Below are 24,811 nucleotides of genomic sequence, written 5' to 3' on the forward strand. Positions count from 1 at the left end.
AATCTTTGTAGTTTCTGGCCTGTATGAATGTTCTCAATAATAACAAAGGTATGGAGAGCTGATGAAAATTTTTACAACATTCATGACATTTGTAACATTGCTCTTCAAAATAAATCCTGTTTCAGAGCATTGATCTTCAGGTTCAATTCTTAGCACACATACTGCTTTGTGTGGTTTCTATCAAGCATGTATACTGAGAAATCTAGTGCATTGTGAGGCCTGGATAAAGCCTCTGCTCATACATGTGAAGATTTTCTCTTCAATGAACTCACTGCTGTTGCCTAACACTTGAACTCAAGGAAAGGTTCTGTCACACTCCTTTCATTTTCTTTATAAAGTATCACTCCAGTATGTCCCATCTTGTGATCTCTAGGTAAAATTCTTGCCACACTCATTACATTTGTTTCTTAACCACTGGATTCCCAGGTATGTCCTTAAAGTGTCAGTTTTGAATGAAGACCTTCCCACGTATATAACATAAATATGGCTTCCCCTGTATTTATTACCTGATTTGTAGTGTGGGTTGAATTCTCACTAAAGGGTTTTCAAGACTCATAACCTTTGAAATATTTCTATTATGAATTGCCTGATGAATTGCCAGGACTGAATTTGAAGAATAGATTTTGCCACATTCACCCCATTTATATAATTTCTCTCCTGTATGGATTCTCAGGTGTTTAGTAAGGGCTGAGATGTGATAAAAGGTTTTGCCAAACTCATTACATTTATATCAGTTCTCTCCAGTATGAATTTTCTGATGATTTACAAGCTGTGATTTTTGACTAAAGACCTTGGCACATTCATTACATTTGAAAGGTTTCTCTCTAGTATGAATTCTCTGATGTCTTGTAAGGTGTGCTTTTCAACCAAAGAACCTACCACACTCAATACACTTGTAAGGTTTCTCTCCTGTATGAATTCTCTGATGTGTTCTTAGGTTACTTTTATGACTAACAAGCTTACCAAACTCGATGCATTTGTAAGGTTTCTCTCCAGTATTAATTTTCTGATGTTCTGCAATGTTTTGCGATGAATTGCGAGCAAAGACTTTTTTAGACACACCAGATATATGTAAGTTCTCTTCTGAATGCATTAACTGATGTTTACGAAGTCCTGAGCTGTAACGAAAGCTTTTCCCACACTCATTGAATGTGTAAGGTTTCTCTCCAGTATGAGTTCTCTGATGTCTTGAAAGGTATACTTTTTCACGAAAGAACTTACCATACTCAATACATTTATAAGGTTTCTCCCCAGTATGAGTTCTCTGATATGTTGTTAGGTGTGTTCTTCTACTAAAAAGCTTTCCACGCTAAATACATTTGTAAGGTTTCTCCCCAGTATGAATTCTCTGATGTCTTGAAAGTTGTGCTTTTTCACGAAAGAACTTACAACACTCAGTACATTTGTAAGATTTCTCTCCAGTATGAATTCTCTGATGTCTTGTTAGGTTACCTTTTTGACTAAAGAGCTTGCCACACTTAATACATTTGTACAGTTTCTCTCCAGTATTAATTCCCTGATGTTTTATAAGTAACGAATTTTGATCAAAGACCTTTCCAGAAACATACGTATGTGATCTCTCTTCTATATAGATTATCTCATGATAATGGAGTTTTGATCTATAATAAAGGGTTTCCCCACACTCATTACATTTGTAATGTTTTTCTCTAGTATGAATTCTCTGATGACTTATAAAGTATTCTTCTAGACGAAAGAACTTACCACACCAAATACATTTGTAACGCTTCTCTCCCGTATGAATTTTCTGTCTTGTTATGTTTGATTTGTCACTAAAGAGCTTACCACACTCATTACATTTGTAAGGTTTCTCTCTGGTATGAATTCTCTGATGACTTGTAAGGTGTCCTTTTTGACTAAAGAACTTCCCACACTCAATACATTTATAAGCTTTTTCCCTAGTATGATTTCTCTGGTATTTTGCAATTAATGAATTTCGAGTAAAGACATTTTCACACACATCACATTTATGCACTTTCTCTTCTGAATGGAGAAACTTGTATCTTTGAAGTTGTAAGCTGTAATGAAAGATTTTCACACATTCAATACATTTGTAAGGTTTCTCGCCAGTATGAATTCTCTGATGCTTTCCAAGGCATGAACTGTCAATAAAGACTTTTTCACAGACATCACATTTATGTAAGTTCCTCCTGTATGGATGATCTGATGTCTTTGTAGGTATAATCCCTGAAGGAAGGTTTTGCCACATAGATTACATTTGTAAGATCTTTCCTTGTGTGTTTTCTGTTCTTGTGTCACTATTAAAGAATGCATCAAACCACACCCATATTTATTAGAAATGTTGATTTGCAACCAGAAGTTCCTTCAAGTAGTGAAAATGAGGCACTACTCCTGATTTTCTTCTCAGCTTGCAGAAATTTATCAATTTTTCCGTCACTTTTAAATATATGCAGATCAACCGAAAAGCTTGATCCCAACCAATTTTCAATAGGCTTGATTCCTGCAACATTTTTAACATGTCGATCCCTCTTCTCAGTGAGACTCTGGTTATCGGTTACAGGTATTTGTTTGCAATTCTTTTCATCTCCCTTCTGAGACTCTAAGTGATATATATTTTCCTGTACATCCTTAAGGATATACAGGAAATGTTTCCTTTCATTCCTTTCATGTCTTTCCAACTTCACTGTTTGGAATACTTCTCTACCAGTGTTTGCTTTCAGTTGTAATTTCCTGATCACATGTATATAAGAGACATCTACAAGATATAAAGAACCATAAGTATCATATTCATTATAATTCATGAATAAATGTTTCATATTTAATAAATCATACTAAACCAAATGAATACTTATATCAAGCAAAGTTATGATCTTTCAATTTATAGGAACATGAAAGGAATGATTATTTACTAAAGTAAAAGTCATCAGAGGTAATTCTAATAATTGTAGGGCACTTTTTGAAACAACCAATAACAAAAATACTCACATTGGTAAAACTTTTGCTACCTATAAAAAAAAGTGTAGTTTTCAACCATGATGTCAAAGCACATACCAAGTATCAGTAAACATAATGGTACTCCTTAACGGAGGAGAAAAGGATACTAAACAATATATATATATATGTGTGTGTGTGTGTGTGTGTATATATATATATATGTATATATCTAGATATATTCTGCATACATATTATACATGAATAAATGCGAAAAAAACCTAAAATGTAACAGTAAATAAACCAAAACCACCTTATGTAATGAATAATCTACAAGTGCCACTTTAGAATTGGGAAACAAATGTTGCATGGAGAAAATGAATAATTTGATTTTTTTTTTCCTTGGGCAGGAAATGCAGCATGCGGGATGTTAGCTCCCCAACCAGGGATTGAACCTGTGCCCCCAGCATTGTGAGCAAGGTGTCTTACCCACTAGACAACCAGGAAAGTCCCAATAAAACACTTTTCTAAAAAACTAAATATTTCCCTAAAAACCTCCTATAAAACTATGTACAGATGAAGAAGCATAAAGAATTCTGTAAGACCACCATTAGAAATCAAAATTAAATAAATTCATAATCAATAAATGAAACATTCTCCAGTTACCTGAACACTCAATAAATGAGCAACTCCCCACATATACAGGGACCTTAAATATCCCGTTCATTGGCTCCAGAATACATGTAATGAAGAGTGAGCAACTTGTAAGTTTATATAACTAAGGTTAGATACAATATGGTCAGAAACAAATTGCAAAAATAATGTGTACAAGATATAATACAAAGAGATAGTATAATGAACATAACAGAATATATAATATAATCTTTCATCTAAAGTACCAAGGTAATTAAATGAAAGAATAATTTTGAAACACTGGTCCTACTCAAAAGACTATTTATAGTGGGGGAAAAAAAGATATCATCTGAACTTTACATATGCATAAAAATTAGCTCAAAGGTAAAAGTTTTGGTTGTTAGGAAGAAACGCTTCTATTGACAATGTTTTACAGCATGGTAATGTGGATAAATGTTTACAAACATCCTGGGCATATCTGTAAAACCAGAATTCTTAGGTGTGATATTGTGATTTATAAGAAATACACACTTGGTCATTCAGATGAGAAATTCATTACTTCCAAGGAAGATCCCACATGCCATGGAACAACTAAGCCCATGCACCACAACTACTGAGCCTGCACTCCATAGCCCTCGAGTCACAACTACTGAAGCCCATGTGCCTACAGTCCATGCTCCACAACAAGAGAAGCCTGAGCACCGTAACGAAGAGTAGCCCCTGCTCGCCTCAACTAGAGAAAGCCTGTGCATAGCAACAAAGACCCAACACAGCCAAAAAATAAATACGTAAGCTTATAAAAAAAACAAAAAAAAAAGAATGTGAACACAAAAAAAGTTACTAAAATATTAACTACATAATATACTTTAAACAAAGAAATGTATTGACTGTAGTAAATCAAAAGTTCAAGCTAACACCCCATGTTATCAAACAATAAAATTAGCCTGCCTCTCTAATTACTAGAAATCATATCATTACATTTCTTAACATTAGCTTTTCAAAGAAAAGTTAAACCAAAGAGGAGTGATGCCAGCAGGATTGCACAAAAGTAAACCACGGGCACTCATTAACACGTGAGGAATCCAGGCTTAAAGCTATATACAAATTTAACAGCCTTTGGGAAAACTCTACAAACGGGTAAAGATGCCGTACTGCCCAAGCAATTGCCTTTCCTGAAAACACTAAACCGAAAAGTGTAGGAAAGTTCATGACAAATTGCTGGCCTTTGACTCCGCAGCACTTTCTTAAATTGCCTTGAGACTGAACTGGAGGAAGCCTCCCAATTCCCAGAGGTGCCCTCAGGAGGCATGATAATCAAAATCACAAGGAGAGGACTTCCTAGGTGGCGCAGTGGTTGGGAATCCACCTGCCAACGCAGGGAACACGGGTTCGAGCCCTGCTCTGGGGAGATCCCACATGCCATGGAGCAACTAAGCCCATGCGCCACAGCTATTGAGCCTGTGCTCTAGAGCCCGTGAGCCACAACTATTGAGCCCGTGTGCCACAACTATTGAAGCCCACGCGCCTAGAGCCCATGCTCCACAACAAGAGAAGCCACTACAATGAGGAGCCTACGTACCACAATGGAGAGTAGGCCCCGCTCTCAGCAACTAGAGAAAGCCTGTGTGCAGCAACGAAGACCCAACACAGCCAATAAATAAATAAAATAAATAAATTTATTTTTAAAAATCCAGCTAGGATTTTGAAGAAAGCAATTTAATCAAAAAAAAAAAAAAAATCACAAGGAGATACCACATCAGGCCTGTTCCAACAGCTCTCATCAAAAAGACCAGGGACGACAACTGTTGTTCAGAATGGAGATAAAATGGAATTCTAGTAACTTTGATACATGGGCTTGTGACATTCCTGAAAATCAGAAAAACACATGGAAAGACTTATCAGTCAGGATCTGTTGATACTTTCTACCTCATATCCAAGAACATGATGACCACTCCACTACATAGCATGAAGGGATTTATACCTAGAAGGAAAATAATACAACATGTGAGGGAAAATGTTCTCCATGGAAATTTTCTGTTGCCCAGTTAACCTATGCCACAGAGAATCTACCAGAAGCTGTGCATTAACTGAGGGTGGATTATCACAGCAAAGAAGCAGGATAAAATTCCAGACGCTATGAAACCAGGAAAGTATACATTCTCTGACTAGGTAGAACATTACATGAGCAAAAAATATACAATATATGTGGGTAAGATATTATAGCCGTTGAGATGAAACCATGTGAACTAACAAAGATGCCAAACTCGTTGGCTGAAAGATGCACATATTCTCCTAATGAGGAACTGGGGATTGAAAAGAGGACCTCTCTGTCTACTGTCCTAACAGTTTTTGTAAGTAACAATAACAGAATATCCAATCAATATGTCTGTTACCCACATCCCTGCACTGTGTGGCAAAAGCAGAACAGAAGAAATGGCTCAGGGATCTAAACAAGCAGACGGCTTGAGGCAGCTCCATGCAGGCTCTGAGGAGCCAGATGGAATCAAAGCGCAGCCAGTGTTTTCCCATCTTCTGATGAAACTTCCTAAAAATATCAAATGGAGATGGAAACAGGAAATGTTCAGGAATTGGACCCTGGAGCCATCCGCTCTTCTCTGCATGGACTAAGAACTGAGCATCCAGTGGAATCATGCACGGAAGGACAGAAAAGAGGGCAAGGGACTGCATAAAAGAGTCCATCTCATGCTCTTCAAAGACAAGTAACAGCAAGTTCACAGGTGTCAGATGGCGAGTGTTGTGGATCAAGAGGAAGACATTGCCTTTGTCTCTGTATGAGCAGCAGTCCTACTGGAGGGTGAACGAATGCATTTTACATGTTGAAGGACACAGCCCTAAAACTCTCTGACTAAGGCAGAGTTGCCCAAACACTATTAATAATGAGGCTTCCCTTCTGCCCTTCTGAGATCTGACCTGTGTTCTCACTGTGATACATCCCCAAGCCCATGCACGTCAGTCTCCACAGCTCAGTGCTCTGCCTCTTGACACAATATGGGTAAAATATTCAGATGATAAACAGAAATCCCTACACCTGAGAAGAAAGAAATGTGATTTGCTGTTGCTTTTCCAGAATCATGGTTCTTTATTCAGCCAAGGACTGAGGACACTACTGAGGGGTCTCGAAAAATATTTCAGAAACTTACCCACTGCTTGCCTTCTTTTGAATACAGGGAACAGTTAATATGCAGAAATGTAGTTCACTTCCTACAATTCCTAACTCAAAAACACATGGGAGAAAACAGGAAAGTGGGTATGCTCAAAGTTTCCGATGAACTTTGTAAATATGTAAGATCTTGAAATACCTCCTGATGTGTCCTGAAGTGGGCATATCATCTGAGGAAAGTTAGCTTTAAACTCCTGATACCAGGACTTCCCTAGAGGTCCAGTGGTTAAGACGCCATGCTTCCAATGCAGGGATGCTGGGGAAATGGGTTCGATTCTTGGTTGGAGAACTAAAATCCCACATGCCATGCTGTGCAGTGAAGCCAGAAAATAACTAAATAAAAATGTAAACTCCTAATGCCACATCCCAAAGTTTTTCATGTCTCAGTCAGCAGGCATTTCAGATCAGTCAAGGAAATCAGGGGCTCCCAAGAGGCACACAAGGGAAAACACAAAGATACCCAAGGGCAGATCCCAATTTCTGGAGGGAAGGTATCCTCACCCACAGAGAGCAAGTTCCTGCAGTTCTCCAGCATCACGTCCCTGTACAAGGCCCTCTGAGCAGGGTCCAGGCATTCCCACTCTTCCTGAGTAAATTCTATGGCCACATCCCTGAATGTCAACTGTTCCTGAAATGAAAGCACATTTCCCCAAGGGAACATGAGGAGAGTTCACAGTTTCACACCAAATCAGAAGAGACAGGGGTAAGGAACAATTCAGTTGAAGTATGAATTCTGACAGATCATGTAAAGGTATTTGGAGCAAATTTTATGTCTCTAAATTTTATTTCTTATGCTTTTTCATAAAATTATATCCTCCTATTAATGTGGATTTTTCATATTTGTGGACAATACATGAAATGCATACAAATGAAATTCAGCAATGGGCTGTCTATGCCGAGGTGTTACATATTATGTTTTACACACTGAGCCATATTTCGTACCTAGATGAGTTAAGGTATGAGTTGTCAGTTCAGAAATGGCAAAGACCACAATGTCAACAGAAAAGCAGAGAATGATGCCATTTACTATGGCATCAAAAGGGATAAAATACGTAGGAAAAAAAGTGAGCCAAGGAGGTGAGACTTGTACACTGAAAATCATTAATATTCTGAGAGAAATCCATGGAGAAACAAAAAATAAAAACACACTGCACTCATGGATTGGAAAACTTAAAAGTCTAACAATGGCCATATTACACTAAGTGTTCTGTAGATTCAATGGAATCAAAATCAAAATTTCAATGGCAGTATCTGGAGTAATAGGAAAAAATCATGCTTAAATTCACAGGGAATTTCAAGGAACCCCCTAACAGCCAAAATGCTCTTGAAAAAGGAGATGGAGGCCATCACTTTCAGATTTCAAAACATATTAGAAAGTAATTAAGATGATGTGGTACTGGCATAAACACAGATACTACACCAATGGAATAGATTAGAAAAGTCAAAAATCATCCTTGGTAAGTATGAAATATGAATTGGCAAAACTGCTAAGACTACACGAAGAGGAAAGGCCAGTCTCAAGAAAAACTGGTGCTGAGAAACTAATATCCACTAGGAAAAGAATCAAGCTCAAACTGTAACAGCAACAAAATAAAATCTTCTGTGTGTAAAAGGATATATAATCCACAGAGTAAAAAGGCAACTTCTGGGACTCCTCTGGTGGCACAGTGGTAAAGAATCCGCCTACCAATGCAGGGGCTAAGCATTCTACTCCTGCTCCATGAAGATCCCACGTGCCAGGGAGCAAATAAGCCTGTGCACCACAACTACTGAGCTGCACTCTAGAATCTGTGAGCCACAACTACTGAGCCCACATGCTGCAGCTACGGAAGCCCACACCTAGAGCCTGTGCTCCGCAACAAGAGAAGCCACCATAATGAGAAGCTGGTGCACTGCAACAAAATCAAAAATAGATAAATTAATTAATTACTTTTTTAAAAAAGGCAACTTCTGAGGAATGGAGGTGATGAAAGTGTCAGAAATTTAGGTCAATTTCATAGTTTAAATTTAATGTAGCAATAAAACACCCACTATCACTGAAGTTCATTTCTGAATTTCCATTCCATTTCATTCTCAGTAATTAATATTAGGAAAAGTGACCCAGTCATTTAGGTTCCACTGCCTTAGAAAAAGTCAGAAAACTTTCCCCTTGGGACTTCCCTGGTGGTCCCAACAGAGGGGGCCTGGGTTTGACCCCTGGTCAGGGAACTAGATCCCACATGCATGGCACAAACTTATAGTTCGCATACCACAACTAAGACCCAACCAACCAAAATAAATAAATAAACATTAAAAAACAGAGAAAAACTTCCCCTTACTGCTCTATTTTCCAGGTTTTACTAGGTATTATGCATATAATACCTAACTTCCATGTGCAGCTTCTTTTGTTTTGTTTTGTTTTGTTTTGTTTTGTTTTAAATAAATTTATTTATTATTGGCTACATTGGGTCTTCGTTGCTGCCCATGGGCTTTCCCTAGTTGCAACGAGCAGGGGCTACTCTTCGTTGTGGTGTGTGGGCTTCTCATTGTGGTGGCTTCTCTTTGTCGTGGAGCATGGACGCTAGGCGCACCGACTTCAGTAGTTGTGGCACGCGGACTCAGCAGTTGTGGCTCATGGGCTCTAGAGCACTGGCTCAGTAGTTGCAGTGCAAGGGCTTAAGTTACTCCACAGCATGTGGGATCTTCCTGGACCAGGGCTCAAACCCGAGTCCTGTACACTGGCAGGTAGATTCTTAACCACTGTGCCACCAAGGAAGTCCGCCACATGCAGCTTCTTTTGTCCTGGTTTACAGAGACGAGACAGTGTACCTAAACAGGCCCTGCTGCCCAACAGCACTGATGCTATGTCTAAATTCATGGGTGTGAAGCCCTGCCCAGGACTAAGACCAGTGGAGACTCTTCACAAGTTCCAGGTTACCGGGTCATGGGTGGATGGGATGAAGTGGAGATGACAGGCGCTGAGGGAGACCCCGGGTGAGTATGAATGTACAGGTTTCAGGCAGGATGCTTCAGAGTCAGACAAGATTAACGAGAACAAAGAAGGGCATTTCAGAAAAGGCAGACAGAAAAATCAACAGAGAAAATGACTTCACCTGAGAAACAGCCATTCCTGATTCCTTTCCTCTCCTTTCATACCTCTTCCAGGCTTCTTGCTTAGACAACATGAGTCTTCAGTTGTTGATCTTGAAAGTGGAAAATATGCTGTTTAATGCTTAGAATCAACATACCCCTTTCCTGTGCCACAACCACATACACAGGGAAGACCTCACCATGTGGAACAGACAGTCCTCTGCTGCCCACTGTCACAGGAGGGACTCAGGACAGTAAACTCCCCCACAGAGACCAACTATGGGATTTTCCCACACTTTCCTTCAGATCAGACTCCCCTCCTGGTGAGACCCTCACATACAGAACAGCATCAGGAACCTCAGCTGCACCTGACAATCCCCTTCAGGTCACAGACCAGCCCTGATCCATCCCCATGCAGAGCAGAGCCCCTCACCCTCAGCCCAGATCTCAGCCCTCAGGAATGGGAGCATTGAGAGTCCCAATGCTCATGATGGATCCAGACTGGAATCATCTGGGGTAGCTTAACTATTATTGACGCAGTGCAGGCACCACTCCAACTGTGTGAAGGGCACTCTCTGATCCAGGGGTACAAAACATACAAGGAAAATGCCTGGGATGTGCACCACTCCGAGGAAGACAAGTCCAGCACACCTCCTACTTCTTCTTCCTTTGCAATTTTATTGAGGTGTATAACTGATTAATATAAATGGTGCACATATAAGGAGTACAATGTGATTATCTGACAGATGCATACACTATGTAATAATTATTAGCATCAAATAATTTACACTTCCATCAATGCACAATTTCCACTTTGTGTCTGTGTGGTAAGAAAAATGAGTAATGTATATATGCCAATCCCAATCTCCCTATTCATCCCATATACATTACTAATAAGAAAAAAAAATCAAATTGTACACTTTAAATATATGCAGTTTATTGTATGTCAATTGTATCTCAATAAAAGTTCTTAAAGAAAAAAAAATTAAATGATATGCTCATCACAATTTTCAGGTACATATTATGCTAATGCACTAGGATGGAGCAAAGTCAGCATGCTATACATTAGATCCCCAGAATTTTGCACTTTGCAACCAAAAGTTTGTAGGCTTTGACCAACATTGCCCTTTTTCATCTTCTATGACCTTGAAATTTCTAGTTTCCCATATAAAGTGTGTCATTTTCTGTCAGGCTTATTTCCTAGCCTAATGATCTCTAGCTTCATCTGTTTGTCATAAATGGCAGATTTCGTCATTTTTATGGCTGAATTACATATATTTTAAAATCATTATACACACACACACATATTTCATCATCACTCATTTGTCACCAGACACTGTGGCTCTTTCTACAACTTGGCTGTTGTGATGATGCAGTAATGCTCCCTGGATGCAGACACTTTCCTCCATATAGTGATTTCCTTTCCTGAGGGTATCTAGTCAGACACGGGCTTGACAGATTGTGTCTGTTCTATGTTAAATTTATTGAGGAACCTCCGTTATGTTTTCATAAAAGCCATATCGCTCACATTCATGCCAACACGGTACAAGGTTTCCCAGGTTGTTGTAATGTTTGTATGTGTGTCTGTGCCTCTTTTGGGACAGATGGCGAGAGGTTAGCAGGGTAACCAGCACTGGCCTGGCAGCAAGAAAGCAGCAGCTACTGCTTCCCAAGGATGAGTCTCTGAACTGCAGTTGCTGGACCTGTTTCCTGGAACAATCTTTCCCTACGTCACCGGACTCTCAATTGTGCTAACAGAGACATGGCCAGCAGAAGCCCCATAAGGAAAATTTTCTGCCAAAGGAAGCTTACACTCATAATTTCATTACTGAACTCAAACTTACAAATTCTCATGGGGTCCCACAAAATCTCTAGAAGCCCCTTATAATCCGCTCACCCTGTAAAATACCGGAAAACATTCCGAAGTTTAACTCATGCTCGAGGAAAAATAATATGAAGGCCCCCAAGGACCCACTAGACACAAGATATCATATTTTCATTAACAGTAACCAAGGCCTAAAAGTCAGCACGTAGAGTAGATGCTGTGGGCCACCCTCTATCCATTCCCTCAACCCATCCTCCTGCACCCAAAGATCCCTGTGGGCTCAGCTCAGGCCAATTTTCTAACGATACTGGAGGAAAATGTTTCGCTCTTTCTAAATCCACTGCCTTCATCTCTCCTCAGGTGTGACCATGAAATACCCAACTAAACCAATGCATGGAAACCTCAGTCACAGCATCTGTGTCCCAGAGAACATTAGCTGACACCATAGCACCTCAGATGATACAAAGCACACCAAAACTACCCATAAAATCCACCTCGAAGTGCTCCAGGCAGAACTGAGACACCCCCTTCCACTACTGCCACACACTCCTCGAGCCCACAAGGGACAGGTGCACACACCATTCACTGAACTCACCATGATGCCCAAACTGGCTGCCATATCCCTCATGCAAGACCCCTACAGGCTCCCCTCCACTTTTGCCAGTCCTCTACCTCTCCTCCATGAGGAAACAGGCAAAGGCAAAAAGATGTCTTAGCAATGGCACTGCAACAAGAATACACACAATCTGCCACCCACAGATACTGGTCATTCCATATGAAGGTCAAGAAGTTGGCCCTCCTGGGAAAACCTACCAGCAACTGGGGTCATTATGGAGTCCAGGTACAAAGGCATTCGAGTTCAGTGAAGAAGTCACAAAAGACCAACAGTCCCCAGGTTTGTCTCACGCTCTCCCCACTCATAATAAATTACAAGATACGCTCATTTTATAAGGGTTGCCTCCTTCATGTCCCCTTAGGTTCTGGACCTTCTATCCACCCTTAGCACAGTGAAATCACTGTTCCTGAACTTGACCAGATAAAATGCTGGAAGGCCAAGCTCATGAGATGGTGGTAAATGGTACCAGGATTTGCAAAGCCCAGAAGCTGGGGCAACAGCAGAGTTGTGACACAGCCGACTAAACAAGGGGACACCGAGTGAGGACACCAGATGGATAGGGCTTTAAAGGCGCCCCTACATCTTTTGGCTCTTGAGTAATACAAGAGCCACAAGGGGTAATAATGAATTAGGGTTGAAATGATCATCACAAATATGGGAACCATCCACATAATTTGACCTACTTCCTTGCTCTTGCTCTTCCATGAGGATGACTCAGCCCAACCCAGAGTCCCGGCATCGAAACACATGCCCAGAGGGAGATGCAGCAGCCATCCTGGGCGGAACATGAATACTGTGCTCCCTTCAATGGAGGGAACAGGAGAGATGCAAAATAATCAATGGAGGAGGGCTTTTCTGATTACAGTGATTGATATAAAGGGAATAAGATCTGGTTAATGTAACAGAGATAATCATGAGGGGTTGGGGAGACCTCTCTGTGAGTCTAGACCTGAAGAAGGACAAAGGGCCTGAGCTATGGTGACTTGAAGGAAAATGGTAAGAACAGGAACTAAGATGAGACAGAAAACATTTTGGTTTTTGGGAACAGACAAAAAAACTGAGTGTGACTGGGGCAGAGTGAATCATGAGAACAGAGTCAGGTCCCAGGATGAGGCTGGAGACATTGGCAGGGCCCAGATGATGAGACAGGGCTGAGCAGCCACGGTGAGGGGTCGGGATTCTGTCCTGAGGACAAATGGAAACCAGTAGACGTCTGAGTGACAGGATACACATAAACTGCCTTCATGTTTACACTTAATGCACAGGAAGATATCTGACTATGGTCTCTGTCACTCTGAGCCTATATTCCCACCTCTTCCTAGTGTTTTTGTTTTTCTTTTTCATTCTGGAAGGATTGGAAACCATTTAAATTCTAAATGTAATAGGACACTCTCTCCAAAGAGAGCTGCCACACACAGACACACACCCAATTTGCCAATCACTTCAGGGGTCAGTGTTCCACAGATTAGAATTTCTGGTCTAGTCTCCCATCTCCATGTTACAAGTGGGCTCCCTGAGGCCCAAACAGAAGACATTTATGAGAAGGTGCGAGTTAACTGAACAGAACCAGCTGTAACTGAATTTTGAATAGGTCAGCTGATGCGCCAGTGGGGAAAATTTGTCCTTATCATCTGTCTCATTTAAAACACCATCTTTCGTGAGTCTGAGCAATAGAAACCTCTCTTTCAAGGTCTGATCACACTGATAACAAAGCAGACGATTCCTCTTTTCCAGAAAAATTACAATAAAATTATTAAATATACAAAATTGCAAAACCATAGCTGCTGGTGCAGGAAACATTGAAAGGGTGAGGTTAGAAATGAACTCTGAGCAAATGTCCTCATCATGAATAGAGGGCTCTGTTGGAAGAAGGTTCTTCTAAGTCAATCCAGCCCATCCTTCATCATTTGCAAAGAAGAGTCAGGAGGGACCTGAGGGAAACACCTTCATCATCACCCCATAGCTCACTATTTTTAACAGATCACAACAAAAGGAATAAAATGTAGAAGGTGGAATATATGGCTGATCAATTCAGGTTTTGAATATTAATATAAAAGATCATTCACGTGACTTCCCTGGTTGCACAGTGGATAAGACTCAGGACTCCAAATGTAGGGGGCCAGGGTTTGATCTCTGGTCAGGGAACTAGATCCCACATGCCTGCCGCAACTAAGGAACCTGTCTGCCACAACTAAGGAGCCCATAAGTTACAACTAAGGCCTGGCAATGCCAAATAAATACATAAATATTAAAAAAAAAAAAATTATTGACATCTTGCCCAAGTACTCATCAAATTAGTCTAAAATTTATTACTTATTGAGGAACTTTTCCAATACGTAAGTTGAAGAGGAGGAAGCACACAGATCAAATAAACCTCAAAAAATTTTTAAAGGGAAATAAATTGTTAATTATTTTTCATTTAAAAATTCTGGTGTCAAAGTTTTAAACATTTGAGGAGATATCATATTTAGAAAAGAATGATATGCATAGATAATAGAAGGCCACCAAACCTTACTTTCAGAAGTTAATAATTATTTACAGGTAAGTAGAAATTCAATGCACTAAGACTTAGTTCAGCCTCTAAATAATTAAATATAAACAAACAAGAAAGAAAAAGTAAACCCACTACAAAAATCAACACTTACAATGTTCCTTCAGAGAGGCACCAAGTGTTGACAGTCATTTCTACCCGACTTCTCCTCAGACCTCTACCCTATAAAAGGAAAAGGGAAAGAGGTGACCCACAAATGTCTGAGCCAGAAACTGCACCCTGGCTGAATAGAAATTGCAAATGCATGTTATTTTCTGAAACAAATGATTACTACATGCACAAACCTTATAGACAGTTTTGCAATTGTCACCCTCATCTGTATAACCTAAGCCAACAAATTTTATATTTCTCATGTCCTACAGCCACAAATCAAAATATTACAACTTATTCACTCATATCCAAACAACTCACCAACCACCTGCATCCAGTTTCCCCCGCTTCCTGCACTACTATGTTTCCATGTCATTCTATTTACCATTCTCCCCATTTATTTCCCTGTTCTTCTTCCCCTCTGTTCTACTGCTGTCCCTGCTCTATTTCCAGCAGCACACAGACCTGCCCATTCTGCAACTTGTTTCCCCTCCTATGACTCTTTCCCCCACAAGCTTTCTAATTACCCAGAATATCTCTGTATTTCTGCCTCTTTCTTTCAGTCACCGCCCCCAGTTTGACCTCCAGGTCACACTCCTTCTATCCCTTTTGTGCTTCCATTGTCCCCACTCTCTCACCAGTTCACTTTCTTCCTTTGCTCCTCCAATCTAATTTTTCTCAGGCTCACATGTTGCTCTGAAGGCCAGGGTTCCTCTCTTACATCGCTACCCACCCCCCACCCCCATTCTGTGTGTGAAGTGCCTCAACATTGTTATCCCCCCTCCTGTCGCAGATCCAGGGCCCCTCTTCCTGTTTTGCTCTTCAATCCCTGCAGACACTCTTTTAATTAGCTCTTTATTTGCTCACACTGCAAGACTTTCAAGGGTCAATTTTTTTATGTTACAGTCTCTTTGCAACCTCCTTGGCCAACTGTCCACTTTTCCATCGTTTCTCCCTCTTTTTCTCCTTAGTTATTCTATTTCTATCTCAGTTGCTCTATTCCTATCTCAGTTGCTCTGTTAGGGGAAACACTGACTGAAACCACCTGCCCTGGCCAGGCAACGACAGTAACAATTTGCAGAAGTTATTTTAAGACAGGAGATCCTGGTAAGGAACACGAAACTAACAAGCCACCACCAACTGGAAGAATACAGGAAAGGTCAAAAGGAGAAAGGAGAGGCCAGTCCACATGTCCTACCAATCCCCCAGAATCCTCCTCGCTGGAATCCAGCTTGGCTGAACGTTTGCCTGCGCCAGCGGAAGGGACCTTGAGTCAGCGATTGGCCAGAGACAACCCCGAAACTAATCCCATCACCATAAAACCCGAGACTGCAAGCCACACGGCAGAGCAGGTCTCCCGGGTTCCCTCACCTTCTTGCTCTCCGCCAGGCGCCCCTTCCCATTAAAGGTATAGGGCTCCACAGAGGAGCCCTATACCAAAGTCACAAGACAAAATTCGGTAGTTAACTCGACCCCCATAGCAACTTTTGTCACATACATCCCGTGACTCATATATGACTTGGGCTAGCCTATAACCCGACCCCATATTAGGGAAGGTATTCACCATATAGGACCCTAGCCAATCACCTAAGGACACCTTTTGCCTTATGGCACACTGACCAATTGATTAACGCCATTTTCTTAGCAGGAATTTTCTTTGCCTTGAGGCTATAAAAATTGGCTAGAAGCCCACGAAAGGATGCCAGGAAGTCGAACCACTGTCTCTGTAGCGCCCCTCACTAAACTCTGCTCTTTGTTCTCAGTAAACTCACTCCCTTCTGAAATGCTTTGTGCCTGGGAACTATCTTCCAACCCTCTCTCGGGCCACCGCCTTCCCGGGGCCTGAGGAAGACGCGAGGACAGAGGGGCTGGGGGGCGTGGTCTCAGGAGAGGGGCGGGGTCTCAGGAGAGGGGCGGGCTCTCCAGGATCCCAGGACCAGGCGGAGGACCCGGCGTCTTCCGGAAAGGGAGCCGGGCGGCGCCGCCTCCAGGGGCCAAGACGGTGAGGCTTGTGGTGGGGGGGTGGGCAGACAAGACACCTCCGCAGAAGAGAGAACTACATGGCGAGGTCGGAGGTACTGAAGGGTTTTATGAAGGAAAACGACGCGAAAGGTGGTGTCTACGTGTAAAGAAGCCAGAAAAGCCAAGAGACTAGGCCAGCCTCACACTGATTCCAAACCCAAATGAACAGAGAGCCGACCTGTAACAGCGACGCCTGGACTTACTCGGCCGGAGGGTCAGATGCTGAGGTGTAAGATCGATAGTCGCTCCCAACACCCTGAAGGCAGAATACGGGGGACAGCACAGCACAAACTCACACCACGAAGTAGAAACAAAAGCCCAGCAGTGAGACCTCCACCACGTGAACTCTCCTTGCGTTTCCGGAGGAAACGGGCCTGCAGGGATGAGTAGGGACTTCCGGGGGCGGGCCCTGGGCGTGGCGCTAACGGCGAGGGGCGGGGCGATAGGCCAGGCCCGCCCAGGCAGCGCGGAGGGCGGGGCGGGGTAAGCTTACCGGGCTTCCCCTTACCTTGTAATTGCTCATTTTAAGTGACTCCCTGGAACAGTTTTAAGGTAAGAGCTTACAGATGTGTGGGCCCACGGACGTGGGAAACAGATATTTCCTCCTAACAAGTTAAAAACGGTTTCAACAAACAGCTGTTTTTGCCAGCAGGTTGCTTGCATGTCCCGCACCTGAGGCTCAAGCAATTCTGTGGTTGGGAACTTGGGTCTTCAAGGGGTAGCTGTGGGCTTCTTTGATCAGGCAACATTTCCTGCAATTAGAATTAATTTAAACAGTTTAAGGAAACAAGAGCTGTACTTCTCTCTGTATTACAAACTAGAATAAAAAATACAAAAACCTCCCTGGGGAGAATGGGCCATTTCACACTGACACCCTACATAAGAGCTTTTCCTTTCTATTCCTCATTCAACCAGGACAACAAACCCCACAATCTGCTCAGTTCCACAGAGTCGGGCAAACCCTGGAGTTTGAGACTGGTGGACAAAGGCATGTGATAATTTCCGTAACTAACCACTGCTTTAAAAAGAGTTTTTAAGAGGGTTTAAAAAAATTTTTTTAATTGTTATAATAAATTGCATTGTTCTTTCTGTTTTGCTAAAGTGTTTTATTTCCCTTTTAAAACCACATTTTCTCCCCAGTTTTATCGAGATGTACGTAACATACATCACTACGATTTTAAGGTGTACAGCATAATGTTCTGACATATATTGAAATAAGTACCACAATGTTTAGCAAGCATGCATCATTTCATATAGATACCATGAAGAGAAAGCAACAAAACGCAAAAAATGTTTTCTTTTTATGAGAACTGCATTATTCTTTAAAATACTTGCTCTATTCCACACTTGTGAAAATTACATTTAACTATTAGAAAAACTTGTTTATGAATTATACTTATGTATATAAAAACTAAACAGATTGTAATCTCAAATGACTTCGTTATGAAAATAATTATAACATTTTACTTCGTATATTTTCAAGATGTAGTATAGTTTAGCTCTTTGTTTTCTATTTTTGAAAGTTCTGACAAGTGTGGATAACAGAGGCTGTGAAATATACATTCTCCAGAAGACATTGGAATTTGTTTCCATGTAAAGAATAATTAAGTTGCAACATTTCTAAGGGCATTTAGTAGGGATGTATATTCTCTTTAATAGGAACCCCAGAGAAAGCAAAACTAGGGGACTTCCCTGTGGCGGCAGTGGTTAAGAATCCGCCTGCCAATGCAGGGGACACTGGTTGGATCCCTGGTCCAGGAAGATCCCAGGTGCTGTGGAGCAACTAAGCCCATACACCACAACTACTGAGCCTGCGCCCTACAACTACTGAGCCTGCGCCCTAGAGACCTCGAGCCACATCTAAAGAAAGCCTGTGCACAGCAACAAAGACCCAACACAGCCTAAATAAATAAATAAATATGTAAAGAAAAAAAGCCCAAAGTTGAAAAGAAAGTAAAACTAGATTACCAACCATGCAGTAAGTACATTTCAACCCTCGATATTTTGATGGCAATATCTCTTAGATAACACCTGCTACAGAGTATGTTTTATCACATCCCCACACGTGAACCATTTCACCCATAGAGACATGAGAATCCATTCAAACATGATGAATTTTAGATACGGAAATTAACATTTCAAATATTTTCAGGTCCAATGAGCAGCATGCCCTGGTGTATCACACATATGAATACAAGAAAATATGGCACATTTTTTTAAAAGATACATTGACTCAGATAAATTTCATGAACTTTATTAGGTCAATTATTCTATTTCTATGGTAGAAATACAATATTTCTAACTAGCCATGTTGGTAAGATTTTATGAACCAAACATCTTGCATTTTCTCTTATCAACAAAAGCCACTACAATCACCAATGCAGACATCTGCTCCTCGTGAATACCAGCAAACTTCTAGGGAATAGCAACAACCTTCTGCCAAAATGTGGGCTTCACTGCATGTTACCCCCCACCACCAAATAAAATACTGACATCCCATCCTACCTCTTTCCTCTTTTTATATAAATCAAGTTGCATGCCATGAGATTTATTTGGAAACAAAATAGAATGTGAAGAAATATTGGGTTGGCCAAAAAGTTTGTTTAGGTATATCAGTAACATGCAGCAAGACCTGAATGAACTTTTTGGCCAACCCAATTCATTCATATACTGCATATTCATAAATGGGGAGGCAGGTGTTAGGCAGTGTTTAAAAAAAAAAAAATTCCCAAGATGGAGTCACTTTTCCTCAAGAAAGCAATCCAAGATTTAATAAACCAATCACTCTGGAATTTCCTGAACACTAGTGAGATAATATACAGGGTAAGACTTCTGTCCTCCTTCCCCCCAAAAAGGTAAGCTTGCCTGAAAGAACCTTTTCTTTTACCATAACTTTTTTTTCAATCTCACCCAGTTTCTGCCTAAAAAGCTTTCCATGTTGCACAGCTCCTTGGAGCACCTCTTTATTTATTATGTGAATTCTTGCTCAACTCATATATTATTCAATAACAATTGGATCTTTAATTTTAAATTACTATTAAGTTTTTGCACATTAATAGAAGTCAGTGCCTGTAATAAACTCCTATGCTGTTTGCATGATGGCCATCTGAATATTCTGGAATAGAGTGTGGAGAAAATACGCTAATTGTGAATATATAATCCCCAAATTGTACGTTATTTGACTCCATACTGGAAAGAAATTGTTATAGATTCTTTTAACCCTGACAGCCTAATGTTTCATCGTTAGCTGCTGTTAGAAAGTACCAAGGTGGGGTTAAAACTGTGTTGGTGGAAGAAACAAGATTCATCCAGGGTTGATAAAAGTGATTAAATTTTATTAATTAAAATAGGAGACCAGGGCTTCCTAGGTGGCGCAGTGGTTAAGAATCCACCTGCCAAAGCAGAGGACACGGGTTCGATGCCTGCTCCAGGAAGATCCCACATGCCGCGGAGCAACTAAGCCCGTGCGCCAAAAAAGAAAAAAAAAAAAAAAAAAAAAGGAAACCTACAATGCATTCAAAATGAAATAGTAGCAAAACATAATGGCAATGGTTAAATGTGCGAAATACAGAAACATATATTATTCCGGTAAGTGTGATTAAATAAATGTTCCTCTCAAGGTAACTGCTCTCTTCAATTTCCAATAATAAAATTTTTCATTAAACATAGATCTACACAAATGCTACTGCCATCCAATGGAGAAAGTGACCATGTTTCCCTCTGCATTGTATCTACCCAATATCCAGTCCCTGTTAACCTGTCACTTTCCTCCCATGAAAAGCCCAGTCCCTTAATGGCCTGCCTGCTCTGTTCAAGTTCAGTTGGTAGAAGATACTGTCCTATAACCCACACTGACCTGGCTACGGAAGAGCTCCCTGAACATAATAACAATGAGTCATGTCCTAGTTTTACGTAATTCTTTGCTGCTCTCTGATGCTAATTCATACACTATTGAATTTGATAATTCAGGGTCCTTCCTTCACATCCAGGGAACACGGATGTGAAGGAGCCACACCTAATGAAGTTGGCCCCTTCATCTTACTGACTCCTTCCCAGAGACCATCATCAAAGGTCCATAACGAAGGCATAAATTCAACAGGCTACAGTCATCAGGTTGGGAGGCATAAAAAAGCAATGTAACCTTTTCAAGTAAGATCAAGTAACTGAGTATTTCACCCTGAGGATAACGGGCCAATTCATCATATCTCCTTCGTCCTCTCGTATAAATATCATCTCATAAGTTTTAACATGTTATGACTCATAATAATTCTGCAGTATGTATTATCTCAGAGAACTAAAGATGTATTTATTCCTGGTATACATTCTCTGATGTGTGGTGTGTTGTAAGTATTGCTCACAAAATTCACCAAATTCATTACATTTGTAAGGATTCTCCCAAATATGAGTTCCCTGGTGACACCCGAGGATGCACTTTTCCTTAAAAGTGTTTCCATGTTCACTATATCCATATATTTTCTTACCTGTATGAATTAACTCACTGCACCAAAAGTGTGGATGCTTGATGAAAACTTGTACAACGCTCACTACATTTTGCTCTTCAAAATAAATCCTCTATGTTTCAGAGCTTTGATCTTCAGGTACAAGCCTTAGCACACATATTGCTTTGTGTGGTTTCTCTCAAAGATGTATGTTGAGGAGTCTAGTGCATTGTGAGGCCTGGATAAGCCTCTGCTTACACGGTTGTAGGCTTTCCTCTTCAATGGACACTTTCCTGTTGCCTAATACTTGGAGTCAAGGAAATGTTTTGCCACACCCATTGCATTTGTAAGGTATCACTTCAGTATGTCCCGTCTTGTGGGATCTGTATAAAATCCTTCCCACACACGTTACATTTGTGAGGTTTCTCCCCAGGATAAATATTCTGGTATCTAGTGACCAGTGAGCAATAATAAGAAACTTGGCCATGTTCATTGAATTTATAACTATGAAGGATTTCGTGAACTCTCAGCTTAAGGCACAACCCAAAAGCTTTACCACATTCAGTACATCTGCAATGTCCTGTTCAGTATGGGTTATCTGATGATTTGTGAGATGTGAGCCCCAAGTAAAGGTTTTTCTCACTCATGGCATTTATGAGGTAATAATCTCCAGAATGAATTTCTTGTTGAATGAATTCCTTGTCTAAAGGCCTGGTCATTCTAAATACATTTACCCGATTTCCCTCCAGTGTGACTTTTTCAATGAAGCTAAGATGTGGAAACCTGCCAACATTGTTGCTTAAAGTCCCTCACCTGACGGTAAGTTCCCCTTGAAAGTATACTGAAGCACTCACCACCCTCATATTTGTAAAGTTTCTCTCCACTGTGAATTCTTTGGTAGAGCTTAAGGTATGAATTTTGACTATACACTTTGAGACATTCATGAAACTTCTATTATTTCCACCCAGTATGGATTATCTGATGGTAAGTGAGACTTTGCCACACTCATGACATTGCATGGTTTCTACTCAGCATGAATCTCCCATGACTTTAAAATGTCAATTTTGTATAAATTTATTTATTTATTTTTATTGGCTGCGTTGGGTCTTTGTTGCTGCATGCAGGCTTTCTCTAGTTGCAGCACACAGGCTTCTCATTGTGGTAGCTTCTCTTGTGGAGCACAAGCTCTAGGCTCATGGGTTTCAGTAGTTGTGGCACTTGGGCTCAGTAGTTGTGACTCGTGGACTCTAGAGCTCAGGCTCAGTAGTTGTGGCACATGGGCTTAGTTGCTCCAAGACATGTTGGATCTACCTGGGCCAGGGACCAAACCTGTGTCCCCTGCATTACCAGGCAGATTCTTAACCACTGCACCACTAGGGAAGCCCTAAAATGTCAATTTTGGATGAAGACCTTCTCACATACATCACACGAATATGGTTTCTACCCTGTATTTATTACCTAATGTGTGGTGAGGGTAGAAACATGAGTAATAAAGTCATTTCAACACTCATTATTTTGGAAAGATTTCTCTCTAGTATGAACTTTCTGATGAAGCAAAAGGTAATGTTTTCAACTATAGACCTAACGCCACACTCATTACAATTATAAGGTTTCTCTCTGGTATGAATTGTCTGATGATCTAAAAGCTGTGCATTTCACCTAAAGACTTTCCCACATATATCACATTGATATGGCTTTGCTCCTGTATGGGCTCTCTGATGTCATGTGAGGAATGAGGCGTAACAAAAGGTTTTCCCACACTTATTACTTTTATGAGGTCGCTCTCCACTATGAATTGTCTGATGAACTAAAAGATACGAATTTCAACCAAAGACTTTCCCACATACACCACATTGATATGGCTTTGCTCCTGTATGGATTATCTGATGTTTTTTAAGGAGTGAGACATAATAAAAGGCTTTCCCACACTCACAACATTTGTAAGGTTTCTTGCCAGTATGATTACTCTGATGAATTGCAAGGGTGGCCTTCTGACGAAAAACCTTGCCACAATCATTACATTTGTAAGGTTTCTCTCCAGTATATATTTGATTATGAACTCTAAGGTCTGTCATTCTACTAAAGACCTTGCCACACTCATTACATTTGTAAGGTTTCTCTCCAGTATGAATTCTCTGATGAATTACAAGGTATGAATTCTTACTAAACACTTTTCCACATACATCACACTTGATTTCTTTCCTGTATGGGTGATCTGATGTCTATTGAGGCATGATCCCTGAAGAAAGATTTTGCCACACTCATTACATTTGTAAGTTCTTTCCCTCTGTGCTTTCTGATCTTGGGTCACTATTAAAGACTGCATATAATTACTCCCATACACATTAGAAATGTTCACTTGGACACTAGAGGAAATTCCCTGAAGTGGTGAAAATGAGACACTACCCTTCACACTCTTGTCAGCTTGATTAAATTCATCACTTATCTCTTCACTTTTAAATATATACAATTCATCCAGAAAGCTTAATGGAAACCCATTTTCAATAGGCTCAATTCCTGCAACATTTCTACCATGTCAATTTCTCTTAGTGAGATTATCGTTTTGGTTTATTGGCATTCCTTTGCAATTTCTTTCCTCATCACTCTGCTGAGAATCAAATTCTCGAATATTTTCCTGGATGACTCTGAGGTAAAAATGTTTCATTTCATTCCAGTTATGTTTTGGGGACATCGGTGTCTGGAATACTTCTCCTCTATCAGTGTTTGCTTTTAGTTGTAATTTCTGGATCACATGTATATCACAGATATCTACAAGATATAAAAAGCCATAAGTATCCTATTCATAACAAATCATAAATACTTTTTCATGTTACATATATGAAACTACACTAAAACTATTATAGTACTTATACCAGAGTTAAGAAACTGCCCACCATGATTTAACAATTTTTAGAAACACAAAGAAAATAGGATTCTATGCTAAAGGAAAAAGTGATCAGAGATAATTCTAATAATTTAAGGGCATCCTAGTTTCAAACAACCTATGACAAAAACACATTAAAGAAACTTTTGTTACTTAACAAACCAAATACATTTTCCACCATGACCACAAACCACATAACAACTGCTGTCCAATAAACACAAAGAAAAGTATGTTACATGTATTCTGCACACGCATTATAAATAAATAAATGGAAAAGGACAGATAATATAATATAAAAGTAAATAATAAAAAACTAGCTTATGTAATGAATAGTCCAAATGACTGGCAGTTTAGAATTGGGAAAGAAGTATAGTCTACAGAAAATGTAGAATTTGACAAAACAATTTTTTTCAAAAAATATATTTCTAAACTCCTCCCATAAAACAAAGTACATATGAAGAAGCATAAAACATTGAAAAAGACTATCATCTGTAAATCAAAATTAAATATTAATAAGTGAAATATTCTCCAGTTACATGAATAGCCAACAAATACAGCAATTCACTCTATGCACTGCCTTTAAATATTCAG

The 24,811-nt window shown here is 40.3% G+C and overlaps 1 pseudogene; it reads right to left on the bottom strand.

Moving 5' to 3' along the window:
- Positions 1–730: 730 nt before the first annotated feature.
- Positions 731–23,411, bottom strand: LOC130838156 (zinc finger protein 501-like; annotated as a pseudogene).
- Between the last annotated feature and the right edge of the window lie 1,400 nt (positions 23,412–24,811).

This window comes from Hippopotamus amphibius, chromosome 16 (assembly GCF_030028045.1).
Source record: "Hippopotamus amphibius kiboko isolate mHipAmp2 chromosome 16, mHipAmp2.hap2, whole genome shotgun sequence".
In the NCBI taxonomy this organism is placed as follows: Eukaryota; Metazoa; Chordata; class Mammalia; order Artiodactyla; family Hippopotamidae; genus Hippopotamus; species Hippopotamus amphibius.